This window comes from Halictus rubicundus, chromosome 13 (assembly GCF_050948215.1).
Source record: "Halictus rubicundus isolate RS-2024b chromosome 13, iyHalRubi1_principal, whole genome shotgun sequence".
NCBI classification, from domain to species: domain Eukaryota; kingdom Metazoa; phylum Arthropoda; class Insecta; order Hymenoptera; family Halictidae; genus Halictus; species Halictus rubicundus.
The window spans coordinates 13,732,040-13,749,458 of record NC_135161.1 but is presented as its reverse complement, the minus strand read 5'-3'; the positions used below and the strand labels follow the sequence as shown (position 1 = coordinate 13,749,458).

The following is a 17,419-nucleotide window of genomic DNA, read 5'->3' as shown; positions in this document are numbered from 1 at the left end:
AGTTAATTTTTGCATATCGGTAATGAATTTTCACGGGAGGTAAATCTTCAAGTACAGTTAATTTATATAGTAGAAAATGAATTTTTTAAGTAGAGTTTTGAGGTTTAAAAATAACGTAAATGAAAATTGGAGATGGTAGGTTCAAGATTAGTTTGGTAAATCGAAATGATGTGAAAACAAACCTGTAGATTAATAATAGTATTTCTCGATCGGAACGTTTCAGAATATTTGCCATCGGACATTTCATATTGTGCAACGACCTAATAATAAAGATAGCATAGGCTATTTATTGACATCGAGACCCCACTCGAAAATTCTATAAAACTCGACCCCGTCCTCCAGCCACCTGCAATCACCACCGACCACAAAGGGGTTAATTAACCCTCTCACCAGTTCCCACGCATTACACCCATCCAACCGCCAGAACCACCCCGACTAACCCATCAAACATTTTATAAAAAGCTCAACAGTGTCCCCCTTTCGAGGGGGGTTGAAGAGGATGAGGTCTCCGATCAGAGAACCGTGTAGAATGCGTTGCGTCCGCGCGATCCGCTAAATCAGGCTGAACATGGTTGTCCAGTGAGTCGCAAGCTTACAAAGAGTCTCGGAATAGCCAGGGATCCGGGGGAAAGGAATCTTATCGGTCATTGGACATAATCGGCACACAGGGGCAGGTAGCTAAACGGGGTCTACGTATCGCAACAGGGTGGATACAGAGAGATAGAGAGAGAGAGAGAGAGAGAGGGGACATGCACACAGGGGCCGATTACCCCTTAGGAATCGCCTTGTGTTACCCTCCGCCTCGACTAGCAACCCTGTCCTCGTCTTGAGTCCTCGAAGCGTGAACGGAAATAGCCATCGGTGTGCACCGGAAGCTCCATCGCAAAGTCCCCGGCTCGGTGTTTCAGAAAAAGGGATGCGATCCCCCTGGATGTGTTGCACGCAGCCACCAGGGGGATGTGCACAGGGGTTCATCATGGGGGGGGGGGGTAGCGGCGTGTGTGCATGGTGTGCGGTGGCGTGACAAGAGTCGCCAACGCCGCGAAAAAGAGCGAGGAGAAAAAAAAATAGAAGACGCATACAGAGAGACAGACATAGACACACACACGGGAGCACGGGAGAGCTGCACGTTTGCACATCCACATACAGGAAGATTGTTGGAGCGCGAAGGGATGAGAGGACGAAGAGGGTAGAGAGCAAGCGAAAGAGAGGGAGAAAGGACGGTAGGGGGTGGGTTCGATTCGGTGGCGGCGCGGAGAATAGTGTGGTCGGGAACGCAGGAGAGGGGTGACATTATATTTGCGCAGGGCTGTCCGATAGGGCGCAGTATCGTCGCGACCGCCGTCGCGTGCACGTCGATTTTTCCGTGCGTTTACGTGTTTTCACCGCGAGTGCGTCTGCACCAAGTTTTCCCTCTCCGCGTCGGACCTCTGGACTCTCGCCTCGTCCCGTTTCCTCCCCCTCGGATTCTCTTTCTTTCTATCTCCATCTATCTATACTCCTCGGTGTCTATATCTTCTTTCTCTCTCTCTCTATCTCTTTCCTATCTCTTTTCTTGCGTCTCTCTATTTTCTCTCTGCTCCTCCGGTCCACAGTCCAAAAAAAGCTGTCCCCCTAATCGGCAGCCTCGTGCGCTCCGCTGTACGACGAACCCGTTCGGACAATAGGAGAACCGCGAGTCCTCGACCAGAGTCGCGAAGTGTTTCTCTGCCTCTTAGAGTGAGTACCTAAAGCAGTGTTGTTTACTGGTGGGTGTTTTTTTGTTCTTTTGTTTTTTGTTGTTTTTTCGTTTTTTGCACCGACGCTTCCGGAGGAAAAAGGATCTTCGATCTTTTCACTCCCATCGTCTCACTTCTCTTCTGTCAAGCGCACACATATACCTCCCCCCTCACTCTCCCTGTTTTCTTGCACGGTTTTACAGTGGATTGTTCACGCAACGTGAGTATAACACGGACCGTCCCGTCTCGGCCCGGCCCGATTCGATCCGGCCGATGATCGACACGGGTCGTTCGATGGCCACACGGTGCGCGAATAATTGCCGGTAATTGCTGCGGGATTGTCGGGCTTTTCGGACGGATTCTCGACCCGCGTTCCGGAGCGCGTCTCTCTCTCTCTCTCTCTCTCTCTCTCACACACACACACACACACTTTATAACAAGATTGCACGGAATGAATGCACTCGTTTTCGACGGCGGTGAATCCCCCGCACCCTTCGCAACCCCTCGATAACAGAGGGTGAATCATCCGGCTAGCAAATGCTAGGACCTTTGCTGCCGAACGTTTTCTCTTTCTCCCTTGCTCTTTCGTTCGTGAGCTCTCTCGCTCTCTCTCTCTCGTTCGCTCCCGGTGTTTGTGTTCGTTGACATTCTCGAGTTGCGTGAAAAGTCACCGGAATAACGGGCGAAATCTGTTTTCGCGAACGGGAATCGTTGCTCCCGAACGGAGCCCAGGTAGGCTGAGTTTTTCTTTCGTTCCTACGGGCACGTATAGTTCACCTGGATACGCGTTCCCGTGTTGACTCGCTGATCTCCGGGCAATTGTGATCTTTAAGGGGACTGGGAATTGATCGGAGCGAGCGTGGAACCTCTTTTTTTAAATTTTCTTTTGTCCCTGCAGCACAGTCGAATTGTCATTTTTATAAATTTCGATGATACTTTCCAAATTAGTCGCAAATTAGTTAATTGGTAAATTACTTGTTCTGTTATATCCTTAAGGACACTAGTGGTCTCTAAAGGGGACCGTCCAAGTGTGAAACTTGTTTTTGAGATTTTTCTTCTGTCCTCACAGCACATTTGAATTGTTCATTTTACAAAAACTTTGATACTACTTTCCCTATAAATTTATTGCTCTCTTGGAAAATGTGATCTTTAAGGACACTGGTGGTCTCTAAAGGGGACCGTTCAAGTCTGAAACTTGTTTTTGGGATTTTTCTTCTGTCCTCACAGCACATTTGAATTGTTCATTTTACAAAAACTTTGGTACTACTTTCCCTGGCAATTTGTTGCTCTCTTGGAAAATGTTGTGATCTTTAAGGACGTAGTCTCTAAAGGGGACCGTTCAAGTGTGAAACTTGTTCTTTGTCCCCACAGCACATTTGAATTTCTATGTGAAAATGAAAGATTTGTGGGACGTGTGCATCATGCGTAAATTGTGACCGAGGAGGGCAAGGGTTAAAACCGCTTATTACGTTTGAAGATATTGTGAAACTTGTTCCGGCCGTTGCTACAAATTTTGAAACTTGTTTGGCAAGTGATGTATTGCTGTAAATTTTGTTGCAAAACATTGCAAATCCTCGGGGAGGTTCTGCGGAGTTGAAATCACTGATTTATTCGAAGGAAGTGCGAAACTTGTTTCGGCTGATAGTTCCTTAGATTTGAAACTTGTTTCGCGGATGATCTATTGCTCTAAATTCCTGCAAAACATTGCAACTTCTGGGAACACTGTTTTAGGATTGTTTTTTTTTTATGTCAAATATTAGTCTTGCAAATTTCGGACTCCTTTTGCAACTTGAGCCTAATTGGGTTAAAACGATCGAATTATTGGAGAAATAATTGAGCGCGATTAGGATCTCGCCAGAAATTTAATACTCTTCTGCTGTTGATTTTACACTGCAAATCAGTGTCAAAAGTTTTGATTCCTGGGAGACTGAAAAAATTGTATCAGTTCCTTATTGTTAGTAAATTATTACAATTCCCACAACTGCCACAGAGTTAATATTATTTATTTCTTTTCCCAACGAATAATGATGGAAACTGTTACACTGGGTCTACTGCTCTAAATGAAGTCCAGCGAAGAATTGCTATAGCGTTGAAGTAATTGATTTATGCGAAGAAATAGTGAAACTTGTTCGGGTCGTCGCAATAAATTCAATGAGAACTTCGTAAAGCTCGCAAAATAAATTAATGCCAAAGCTTGTAATTCCCAAAAGAGTTATTACACCGTCGAAGTCGCCTGTTTGTCCGGGGAAATTGTAAAACATGTTTAACTTCTGACTTGATAAATTTCCCGGGTCATTTGCGAGTGATTGAATTTGTGTACGCTGTTATAAAACATCGTAATTCCTAGGTGAGTTATTAGAACGTTGCAATCACCTGGCTGGTCCGTAGGAATCTTTGTTTCGAAACTTGTCCTGTCCTTTGTGTTTGATTTATTGCTCGAAATTGTTGTCAAACGTTTGCCATTGCTGGGAGGGCTGTTACAGGGTCGAAACCACCGATCTATTCGCGAGGGGTTGCAATAATTGTTTCGGACGTTAGCTTTGTGGATTCGAAACTCCTTCGGTGCTCGATTCGTTGTTCCGAACTGTCATTCGATGGAAAATTATCACAGAATCGTCCATTTGTTGAAAGAAATTGTTTCGCCTTCTAACGTCATAAATTTAAGAGTCCGTTTTGCATTTCGGCTCGAAATGTCGGAGACTCTATTAATTTATATTTTAATTTTACAGAACAAAAACGAATGATAATTGCGCTGGCGATCTTGCTCCTTCTTCGCGCGTTTCGCAACCCAATTAGAGTCCAATTAACAAATGATTTTCGTTCAGAGCGGCGACGTACGGTGCCGAGAACTTGAAGAATATTTCGTTGTTGGTGTTTCTCGATTGTAATATATTTATAAAGCGCATTGAGATGCGGGTACACCTTTAGGGAACAGTCGCTTCTTGCCTGTGGGTGGCCCTTGTGTGTCAGCCAAGAGAAGCATTCGCGAAAAATAGAAGCTGTGCACGTGCTTCGACGTTTCTCACGGTATTGGGAGTTTTGAAATTAGTAACTGTGTATTGGATAAATGTCAAACCGTTATTGAACTGGGGAAACATTTATACGTATTCTCCCCGGGAAGAATTGTTTAAATCTCCGTCGCGTTGCAATCGGAATCACTTCGGTACACACGGCGAAGCAATTTTATCGTACTCGATAAGTGTCGATCACGTCGGTATTAATTTTATTTTATTTCGTCACTTTATTTTGCTTCTCGCATCTGTTATCGATGGGCTTGCGCGTCGACCGCAAACAAATTCAGTAAAAATAAAATGTCCCGTGTTAAGCATTCATGGGAACGAATTTATTAAAAAATAATTCATATTAAAAGTTGAAATATTTCGCCAGAAAATTGTATTCAATGTGTCTCAAAATATCAGATATTACAAATTCAAATGAACGAAGTGATCACGAAATAATTTGTGTGAACGAGGCAATAGGAAATATAAAATAATTTTGAAGAAAGGGAGATATCACACTATTTCTGAAAATTCCCCATAAACGAGTTAGGGTGGAACTGCCGACGACATTGGGCATGCAGCGTATGCCAAAAGGGTAGAAATTCGATTTCCTTGTTATTGTCGTGCCATTGTGCATCAACTATCTCCTTATCCGAGTTTGAGTTCGTCCCGCCATTGTCCAATTCTATACCAGATAATATTGTGAACCTTAAAACTCAATCGATGCGCAGATACGTTTCTGCAACAGCGTTCATATAGAATGCCTCGTTAGCTGAACAGCAATAACACGATAATGAACTTTCAAAAAATAGTCTACAGTTCTACAGCCAATTATTCTGCAATTTTCAAAAATCCATACCTGAGAACTGCTCTACCCCTTTGTCGCATAATTTTCTTCGCAGTTACGATAATTAAAACTATTATTAATTTAACATTTAAATATCCCATAGAAATTTCTTTTTGGAACAGAAGTTTCCCCCAAATTCTAACTTCAAGGTATGTGACAATATTTTTCAATACATTGTACCCAAGTACGTTTTAAAATATATTTTACTAAGTAGGTTGGTATGTCGACAGTATCGCCAATAAATATTGTTAAGTAAACAGCCCGTTTGCCAGTTTTATTACTGGGAAGTTGAAATTATTTCAAGCAATTTCCCTGACCGTATGTGAACAACAGTTTCCGCTGTACAATTGTTAAAAGTGTAACTACGCGAGCCGTAGGTGGCGTATTTGTGACATTATTGAAACACTGTGCGAATGAAGTTCAATAATTATAATTGCGCAGCTACTAGAAATAAATTACGCGTAATATCAGGACATTATTCACAGCAGATTTGTACGCCGGTTACAGAGATTACGTTGTACCGTGCATCGAATCGTGAATAATCGTTTGTCCCCGGTGGAAATGATTATTGTTACACTGTAGATTCAATTTTTCAATTTAATTCAATATTCGAGTATCGACGTATCGGTAATTGCCAATATATAAACGTTTAAATGAACAGTTAATAACCGGAAGTTGTACCCGAAAACATGCTATATACAGGGTGTCCCAAATACTTCCTTGATAGGTGTGATTCCTGAGTTCATTTCAAGTAACTTTTTCCTTTGCGAAAATCTTCTCCCTTGCCTCGTTACGGAGTTATTAAGGGAAAATCACGGACCAATCAGAGCATAGCTACAGCGGACGGAGTCCGGTTCGGCCAATGCCAACGCTCAGCGGGACCGCCATCGCCGCGCTCTGATTGGTCCGTGTTTTTCCTTAATAACTCCTCAACAAAGCCACGGAGAAGATTTTCGCAAAGGAAAAAGTTACTTCGAATGACCTTAGGAATCTTTTCCTGGGAGTATAACTTTTTTGGGACACCCTGTACTAAGGGTTACATTAAAACATTAAATTTAATATTGCTTGGTCTGCTTTTCCTAGTATAGATTAAATATTGCTCAGTCTGGAATTATATAATTTAGAGGAAATGTTATGTGGAATAAATATTATTAAATAAAAATCTAGGGACGACATTACTCGTGCCCCTGATGCTTTAGTTTTATCGTTGACCGAAAGTTTCGAGTTTTTAGCGGAAGCTGTTGCCACGTGTTGTTATCGAAACGTGTTTTTATTTCTCAGGCAAATAAGAAAAAGGTTAAAAGCTTTGTTTTCAGGGCTTTCAAGCTATATTTTGGAAGGATAACAATGTTAAAAGCACTATAGGTGAGCTCAGTGAAACGCTGTACACAGTCATTCGCGAGTGTCTACATCCACCTGTCACGCTTCGGTTATTTGACACCGAGGTACAGCGTGTTTGAACATTTTATGGGCGTTGGTTCGTTTGTTAACCAAAATTCAACAGGTTCACACTTGTCCACCGGAGAATATATAATTCATTCTTAATCCGCAATTTTTGTAGTAACATATTTGCTAAATTTTTCGCTAAATAATATTGTTTCATAGCGGCTGTTATCAGTGATATTTCAGACCCGAAGTTTTTACGTGTATGGAGACGTCATAGTGCTTAGATTTTCGTGGACATTTTTGGGGACACCCAGTGTGTGCGTGGAGTATGGAACAGGGCAACTGAGAACGGAAACATTAGTAGCTCAACATTTTCGAGTAGAATCAAGTTCGACGCGATTGCAGGGATAGATTAACGGTTGTTGAACACGAGACCCACCAGCTGCAGCCTTTATGCAGCATTGCAAACATATTCTGCCGATATAAATTGCAGAGGTGGTACCGTAATTTTTGTTCGAAATTTATGTAGCACGCTTCGAAATTTGGCAACCTTCGCATTACCGGTTGCGTCCGTTTTACGAAATCGATACACGAATTGTTCATTGCCAGCTCTCGTCAACTATGCGCCTGACAGTCGATGTATCAAATTTATCGATTTCCTTCTACAATATTAATATTTCCACGTGTCCGAAGCTATATCGTTTCAGTGGAAAAAGACGAACAACAAAATTAATATTCTCGATGAAACTCTAGTGATAAATATTTAGAAAATTGTACAGCTGGATGTCCGATAGCTTCTACAAATAGACACTTAATACATACTCTTTAGATTTCATGGACAGTTATGAATATTTTATAGATTCTACAAACAGATATTGAGTAAATTCCTTCTAGATTTTACAGACAGATGTTTCATGAATATATTGTAGATTTTATAGATAGAAGATTAATAAATAGTTCCTGGATTTCACAGACAGATATTCAATAAATATATTATACATTCTACAGACAAACAAGTGTTTTATACGTTTAATTAATAAAAATCTAGTAACCGTTTTATATTTCCTGTAGATAAACTAAGTGTACCGAGTAACAAAATCAACATTCAATGTCTTACAAATAAAAATGAAGTCAGAATTTCATTTTGCATATCGAATAATTGGATGAGGAATAACTGAAGATTATGTCACACTTTATCGAACTGTTGGGAGGGTTCTCCGAGGATTTGTTCGTATTATTGCATAAACATTCGCGATCTAATAATAACTTATTTTGGCCGGTCTCTTTGCGTTCACATACTTTCGACGAACAGATGGAGCACGTGTGAATAATGTATAGTCTGACAAAGCGAGTTTGGAACCAGCAGGAGGGTGACAGTAAGAGCGGAGCGGAAAAGAAAGGAGGTCAGGAGGAGTTAGCCTAAGTGAGTAAACGCAATAGAGCAATGTTAAAAGCAGTACTCTATACGTTTTACATACATAAACATACACCTCGTCCTTTAAAAATATTTTATCCGTTACAATACTCGTGAAAAAAAGAAGACTAATTTCTTTAGAAAAATTCACCCTTTTCACAATAGTAAATTAATTATTTGCACACCCTATGTGAACGTTCGAACATCAATCTTGTTTAACTAAAAAATCGAATGCTCTATCAATATGTTTTAAAAAGGGTTGGTGTTTATATAATTGAAAATTTATGACTAGACATTTATCAGAAGATTTTTGCAGAACTATATCGACTCGAAATTACTATCAGATAATTAATCTTGTGACGTGTTTATATCAGTTGATGGCTCTTCCAATAGATACGTTTCGAGTTATGTGTATTTCTAGTTTCTAGTGCAGCGCTTAAATTCGCAGTGAACGGGTCTGAGATGATTAACAAATTATTATTAGTAACAGTTTGCATTAATAATTATAATTAACACTGTACTCTTTGTGTTCAGATATTCGCGAATCCGGTTACACTAGAAAGGTAGTTCGCGTTTATTGTTCATTTCGAGCACGCCAAAACCCTATGCGCATTTACAGTATTTACTTATTCGTATAACAGTACATTAATGTTACAAACAAGCATTTATAACATTGTATAATCATACCATTACATTTCTACAACAATTCGACATTATATCACACCGGTTTTCGCATTTGAATTTAACATCGTTAAAAAGTTGCAAGCAGACTGCAGATCTTTGTGCGAAATAAAACTTTTCCATCGCGAGAAACGGAAGTTGAATGAAAATCTATTTCTTCTCCAGCTAATTTTAATAAGTTCGGAACAATGTAACGGCATTCCGAAGTTCTTATTTATCCACAGTTTTGCATTTCGTTTACGTTTGCCGTGAGTGTATAAAACCCGTTGAAATCCTTATCCGTGTGGACTTTGAAAATTAGGAAATAATCGAAAATCGCGATTTTTCGCGTGACCGTTGTAAAAAATGACCGGTACGATACCGCCCCCGTCCGAATTCTCGAGTTCCAGCGAAAAAAAAACTAATTCGTGGGGAAAACGGGGGTTGCACAGGGTGGCCCGTAAATCGTGATACAAGTGGGGTTGGCCCTGTGGCTCTCGCAATGGCGTAATCGATAAGGACAGTCAGTCCGCATGGCAGCGAGTAACCAAAGCGATCGTCACTCGCTCGCAAGGCGAGTTCATTCGGCGGCGAATCGCGCGAGTAATCAAACGTAAGTAATCAAGTGTAATCGATGCCTCGGACAATGGAATATCCGTATTCTAGAGCAATCTAGGAAGTAGCTTTTGAAAATGTCTGATATTTTTCATTTCGAATATCATTTTACCCGACAGTGAACACGGGACGCTCAAATTGTGGATCTTTGTGGTTTATAGCGAATTCTCAGCTTCACGAGGTCCGGCAAAATGAAAATTTTCACGCTGATCCGTCCCTCGCGTCGTTTTGACACACTTTTCTCCGCTTTTCGAAAAATTCCACGCTCCCCGTGTCGCTTTATTATGCGCGAACAACGCGACTGATTTCGTTTCAATTTCATATCTCGTCTTATTTCATTTTTATTTTTCGCTTTCACCGATGCAGTTTACCGTCACAAACTTTACGTCGCTAGAATCTTTTATTGTCATCTATTGTCACATTGGGCGTCTAGGAACGAATTCGACTCGGATAAAGAATAGACATTGCGGTTTCTATTTTAGAAATTTGCTGAAAACTTGACCAACTTTATTTTACAAAGTTGCGGTGGTTTTCTCGGTTATATTTTGTTAATAGTATTTCGTAAGAAAATTCGCGTGGAAAGCGTCGATAATTTAGAAAGCTGCGACAGGTCTTTCCCGGAAGTGTTTGCGATTGGCTGCGGTAGTTCGAGAGCCCATAATTGTTCGGCTGATAGCTGAGGATCTCCCGCAAACACTATCTCCTCCGAGATCTCGTTAACTTCTCAAATTTTCAGTTCATCCGAGAATCTTCTAACTAGCTTGCGGATGTTTATGCAAATTTTTTCGAGCTGCAATCAAATGAATTTTCCTTTTGCGTATCGAAACGAACAGGATTATATCCTCAGGAGCACAATAAAAATTTCCCTCTTCTTGTAATAATTATCTTATTAAGCTGAACAAGAATGACAAAGAATTAAAAATACTGTTACATTATCTTATTGCGCCAGAGAATAAATTTTTATTTCAGTTTGTTGCAATCCAGGTAGAAAATTTGTATTCTGCACAAAGTAATTATGACTCTGTGTAATTATGACGTTTCTTGATGCTTCGGATGATTTGTTGCCGAAAGAAGTGTACAAATCGATTCATACTAACGCTCAGAATCGGACGGTTAAGCCTGCGGGAAGTAGCTGGTTTCGATTGCACAGTGCGAGCCAGTTTAGCCCCTTAATTAAAAATAAAGCTTTCTTCTGACCTTATTTCCCATAGCGTCGTGTCCGTGCACGCATATGAACTAGTTGGTAATTCCGTTAATGACACTTCCCTAAGGAAGAAATTATGGGCAGGTAACACGCAATACTTTTACCAAGAAAGGCGTTTGAAACCTGGGTTTTAGCGAATTAAAACCTTCTCAGGAAACGCTCGTGACCACTGATATTTTAATTCGTTTTCTAGTTTTACCGTATCGCAACAAATCATGCCAGTTCAATTTTCCTCCCTTATCGACGCGGAGACAAATTGTTAGTACCGCGAAAAATTTGAAATGACTATTAAGGAAGTCACGTCCGTCCATGGAAAATTTTCGTTGATCTGATTTCTTTGAAAAATTATGCTGCACCGTGCCGCGTATGTACATTAAATTTCATGCACCCGTCCACCATTTTCCCGGAATGGCCACGCGAAATGGCTGCGCTATTACCACTTCCGGCAAACGTGAATTATTTCGGACGAATATTAGGGAGAATATGGGTGAAATTTGTAATTCGAAAAATGTGCTAATTGAAGGGCATTATAGTCGAGAGTGAAACGGAAAGTTTGAGCATTGTCGACCAGAAATCTGCCCTCAGCTTTTCACCTGCTACATCTTGCACAAGTATCCTGGAGAAAAATGAACGATGGCCTGGAAAAGTAAAGGCTTCAAGCTTTAAAATGCGTCGAAATTTATCATCCTACTATTTTTTTTAACCAAGTTATCACAGTTCAAATTTTCACAATTTCTCGAGAATCGTAAATACTTTTCGGTTCCACGACGGTCATTTATCATGCAATTAAAGGTAAATCAGTTTCAAGATAGTAATACCAAAAGAGTTGAGAATCCATTAATTCATTAAAATCCATAAAAATTGTATTACAAAAACAGATGAAGAATACCTTTTGATTATGCGGTGGAAAAAAATCGAAAATTTAAAATAATAGAGAAATTCATTGAGAATGATTAATTCCAAGGGATTAATTCATTGTTGAAAAATTCATGGAAAATGCTTTTCCAGCTTTCGGTGTTGCCGATCCGATTTGTTTTTCTCTCGCGCGGCTGTCTCCTCGTTTTCCACTTCGGCCGTGTTTTTATCGGGAGCAAAAAGGCTTCGTTTGTAATCGGAGAAAGATAAAATATGCAGGAGTTGGTTTTGCATCGCATGAATAATCGAAGTTTGATCCAGTGCCCGTTGTTTTGTCGTGCTTATCGATTACCGAAAGCCAATACATTAATTAATAACTGGCAACGACGCGCGGTCCATATTATTGTTTCCCCCATTTTTCCGTTGTGACCCTTACAGTCTTGTTTTTTTATACGCATGCTGCTCAATTAACCTGTCAATCTCTTTCATTTTCGAAGCAATTTACGGCGGCTGGTTCGTTGACTTTTATTGCGAAGTGTCCGTGCAAGAAGTTATTTGTTTTACCTTAAATTTGAACTGTTGAACGGGTAATTTTTTAATCGAACACATTAAAGAATAGCTCCTGCTATTAATAACAATTTTTCTAAAAAGAAACTATAGTTTTTAAAAGTTCTTTTTCTGCAAATATATTGTTCCACGTATCCATTTTCAATTGGACCTGTTCATTTTAAATGCTTCTAAATACGAAACACAAAATGAATAAAATTAGACAACGATTTACGGTCATTAAAAGGCAACGTCAAGTCTAATATTCATTTTGAAAACAATAATGCGCTCGCAGCGTTGGCGTCGAGACTCTCTTTTTCCAAAAATATACTGCGTACAAACCAGTTTCGTTTACCAAAAAAAAATGAAATGAAAAGATTCGTCGCGACGAACGTGATTTCAGCTGCGACCGGCTAATGTGTCTGGTCTATTGCGCACCTTTTCTACTCGTGATGAGCATAATGACGCGTTGTTGCCTTCTCGGTTCCTTCACCGTCTCCCTAATCGTTTCTGCTAAATTATCGCAGAAAATAAATAACAATACCCCCTTTTCGACTCATAAATATTCAGACGAGTCAAAACAGTAATAACTGTCAAAGTAAATTTTCTTTATCAGTCCCTTCATTAAACTCCCAATAATTTCTCACCTGAGATCACCCCTCGAGTTTTATTTCGATCTCTACTTGAAAGTGAAACAACGTTTCATTTCGGCGCAAGAATCCGAAGATTATGGGCGACCCGAATCGACGCATAATGAATGCAATAACGTGGCCTAACGCGGCCAAAGTGGAGAGTCCCATGGTCGGTGTATTCGGCGCATTAGTATCGCGAAAATTGTTAAAACGTTGATTCTCTTTGGCGGCCGGTGCCTTGAAGGGAAGATTTCGGGGCTGTTTTCGACGTTGAAGCGGAGTTGATTCGTCTGCTAAACGCGCAGACGTAAGTGGGGCGGCTGTGCGCGCGCGAGCAACCCCTCGTACACTCGTACGTAAAAATCCATGGAATCCACCCTCCTCATTTTTTCGCGGCTGGTAAATGTTTTGCCGACAGCCTGTCCGTGACATTATACCGACTCTCCGACGTCGGGATAACTCAATCGAAAAACGAGTTATCATGGTCTAACATAGTTTCGTCGGAGATTCTCCGTCGTGCGAGGGACATAATCCACCGTCGAGCATGAAACATTTCTCCACGGTGATATAGAAAAGCTTTTCTCGAGCCGTGGAAATGCCGGGGAACCGTAAATATTTCAATCGACCGCGCTTGTTTCGCAAAACGCACGAAATTAATTACAGTTGCCCCTCGTGAGGACTTTAAAAATAATTCGGGGAAAAATGTGCTTGGAATTTCGAAATTTAATTTTTCAGAAACTGTGAAACGTCGCTGTTCCACATTTGTCCAATTTCCTCCAGCTTTCTCGAGCCAATAAAACCGTCTCTGGACGCGCCTCGGTTAAAAATAATCACGCAATTATAACAGCTTTAACAAAACGAGAAAAAAAAAAGGGAACACACGTATACACGGTTAACGCACATTTCCGAGTGTGCTCGTAAATGGATAAAATGTAATCTTTCGGAAAGTAGGGGTTTTCGCCTCTTTTATCTCTCGTCGCTTAAGGTAGCTGGACGAAGGCTAGTTAGCCATTCTTAAATGGCATAATTCCTTATACTTAGCGATCTGTTAAGAATCCTGCTGCTCTCGCTTGCAAATTCGAGCGCGTGCGTGGGCGTAGTCAGAGTCGCGCGGGGAAGGGGGGATCGCGAAGTTGGACGAATTTAATTTTCTAAATATTCATAGAGACCACGGTGTGTCCCTCCGGCAACGATGGCGGAAGGCTAGGTGAACACCATAAATATTCTATGCCGCGACATCGTAACTTGAAACAAGAGACGAATACGGGATACCTCGGGCGCGGCGAGTTGCGCCACGCCTCACTACAACCCTAATGAATCCAACGAAATATTAAGTTATGCAATTATCCACGGAAATTAACCTTTACTTTCCGCGCCAGCTATTCCCCGAATGGGCGAATGGCCGGGGCCCGATCGCGGTTAGGCTTGGCCGATCGTTCGACCATCTCTAATCGACACTGTAATCTCGAAAATTAATTTATTAAGGTTTAGACCAATATAAGCGCCAGCTTTTTTATTTATTTCTCGGATCCTTAAATCTTGATCTTATGGTAGTCACCGAGTATTATTTCCTAAAATTGTTGAAATTTTTCTCTGACCTTTATCGGTGATGTAAAATATTTTTTAAAATGTACGAAATATTTCGCAAAAATTGCCATTATCTTGGCATCGAATCAATCGTAATCAGATTTCAATGTTACGATCGATTCGCGGGTATGGTGGTGGTGGCAGGGAGGAATCGAAATTATATCTGCACTTTGCATCACAAATATTCCATTTTGGATTGTTATGCATTCCGATGAATGGGCACTGCGTAGGTGTTGTTATTATTCGCATTGTGCGATCGCCTAGGCGGAGCGGAAGATAGCAGAAAGCAGGGATTACCGGTGGCTCAGTGGAGTTTACAATTTCAACGAAATGTTTTCCAAAATTGGCGACAGCAAACACCATGTAGATTGATTTTGTTGTCTCGATTTGTATACATTTTATTCTCTACTGTATAAAATTGTTGTGATTAATCTTTGCGTTTTGACTAAATCGTTTCAGCAAATAATTTCTTTTTAATAATTATATTTATTACACGTTTTCGCGCAAGTATATAAAGTGAATGCAGAAGGAGTAAAGAGCAGGTGCTACAATTATAGTGATAAAGAGCTAATTAAACAACCAGTTCGAATGTTTAATACACAGTAAACAGCTAGATCAGGTTGTACAGTTCTCAGCTGTTTGCATTTCTCAACGGTGCCAAACACAGTGGTTATTGTTAGGCTAATAATGGTAAACAAAGCTAATTAACACTGGCGTACTACTGGACTATTAACGAATTCATTCACAATTTACTGTACGTAAATCCGTAAAACTACTGTTAATCTAATAAATGAAAATAATATTCTAATTTAACAAATCGAAACACTATTGATTTAATAGGAAAAAGTACTATTAATTTCTGCTGATATGCAAGAATGAAACATTTATTTACCCAATTCTAAGGACAAAAGTTTCTTTGTTAATTAATCGAATAAACAATTTGCTTAATTTTTTCCCAACAGGAATAGAAATTATAATCGCAAACGATTCGTCCGCATTTTTACATATTCGTGAGTGCAATATTTACAGGCGAAATTGTTTACAGTAATTTACAAATTCAATATTTTTAAGCAGAATTGCATTTCTCTTCGTATCGAAAGAACTGAGAAACAATAATATAAATACATTCAAATAATTGTTGGAATATTTATTTGACTGTTTACGAAATGAAAAATATATTCGCATCGCGTTCGAGCAGTTAAAAAAGAAGGAAGAAAGAGTAAATAAAACGTGGATTTCATTATGGTCTCAATGTTCAGGCTTTCGCCGAATTCGCAGATCCGCTGGGGGGTCGAAGGCTATTCGAAATAGTGATCTTGAGGAATGCTAATTCATTGTTTTATTCCGACGTCGAGGAAGTTGAGCTTAGCTGCCGATGCAGTTATCGATTTCAGATACGTGATTGCATCGTTTGTTCTATACGGGAAAGCACGTAACCAGAGAATTCTGGAACTGTTAGTGGAAGTTTAATGAAGGGCGTCTCTACCTTTAATCTGAACCTCGACTCTTCGCCTAAATGTGTCAGGTGCGACTTTAAATATCTTATGAAACCGCATAAGTCGCGTGGCTCCCCGCTTTCCGGAGATTGTCACTACGAAATTTCTTGCAATTACAACTGCCGGATTTTATGCGTTCATTACAGAAATAATTGGGCTTAATTTAAAATAGTACAATCGTCAGGAACGTTTAAAGACATTACCAGACTAAATTTTTCTACCTGAATTGCAACAATCTGGAGCGAAATAAAACTGTATTTTCCTAATGCTTAATAGGTTCAAAATAATATAACAGTATTTTCAGATTATTTTCATGCTTTTACTGTTTTAAATTACACCTACCCTTTTTTGTGATAAGTGCATAAAATCTGCTGTGTGAAGATACCATATTACTATATTGCTATGCTATATTACCTGCAATTTAGGTAACTGTATTGCTTGAAATTTAAACTACATCGCACGTTTGAGCTAACTCGTTTCGCCAGATTAATTTACGAGGTATTTCGGCCTGCGAAATAACGAACGATTGAGAAACGCCGGGAGAAGAGTGCGCTGGGATTCTTTAAAATGACATTTGAACGGCAGCGTATTTGACTGACGGAAGTCTAGAGTTTAGAAATAGATCGGCCTGATTACACAATGCGGGCGTGAGTTACGGGTTTTCAAGGTAACCTCCGAACACCATGGAATACCACGTGGTTTTCCATGGAACTTGGTCCAAACATCGAGTTCTAACGGAGCTCCTACAAAAGAACACAAAAAATGTTCCATAATAATTATTTATTTAAAAATGTTCTACATCAATATTTCCTTCATTTGAACACGTTTCTAAAGAGCATTTCCTCCCGCTCTTTTACTGCTAATTAAAACAGCTTTAATTTTATGTACTCTGTTTATTTCTTCTCAGTGCCCATTTCAAAATGTTCAACCAGTCACATGATCGAGCTCTCATTTCAATGTCAGAAATGAAATTTTTATTAAACTCCTGCTACGTGCAACGTATGCGGGAATCTTTTATAGTTGACGAAAGTCTCGGTACACACGGTCGCGTAGGTTTTATAAGAAATAAAACAGATAAAGTCGTTCGGTTTGATAGCTCGACACTTATACGTGTGTTCTAGTGTAACAAGATACGGAAGTATAGATATTCGGCATCACAGTCAGTTACTATAGCCCGCGTCTAGCCAATAGAGGAGCGATTCGATATCCGACGTCCTTTGGGGATACTAATCTTCTCCGATTCAACGCGAGGAAAACAGTTTCCGTAGGAAAGTCCATTAGCCGAAGTGTCCCTAAATTTTTAACCACACCTACGACCCCGGCAACAGGAAAACAAATAAAACGCGTAATTGTTGTGGTTCTTTCAAATGGTCAGACGCTTTTATAATAATTCGATAGAATCGATCCCGCGCCATTTCGACCCTGATGATCTGCCGTCTTGTCGATCGTGCCATTATTTC

General features: G+C 40.1%; 1 protein-coding gene across 1 annotated transcript in view; it reads left to right on the top strand.

The window, feature by feature from the left end:
- Positions 1 to 1,338: 1,338 nt before the first annotated feature.
- Positions 1,339 to 17,419, top strand: part of LOC143360263 (1-phosphatidylinositol 4,5-bisphosphate phosphodiesterase epsilon-1) — a 128,438-nt gene continuing 112,357 nt past the window's right edge. Inside the window, exon 1 of the mRNA XM_076798957.1 lies at positions 1,339 to 1,719. The gene's annotated coding sequence lies outside the window, so the exon portion shown is untranslated. The remainder of the gene's footprint in view (positions 1,720 to 17,419) is intronic.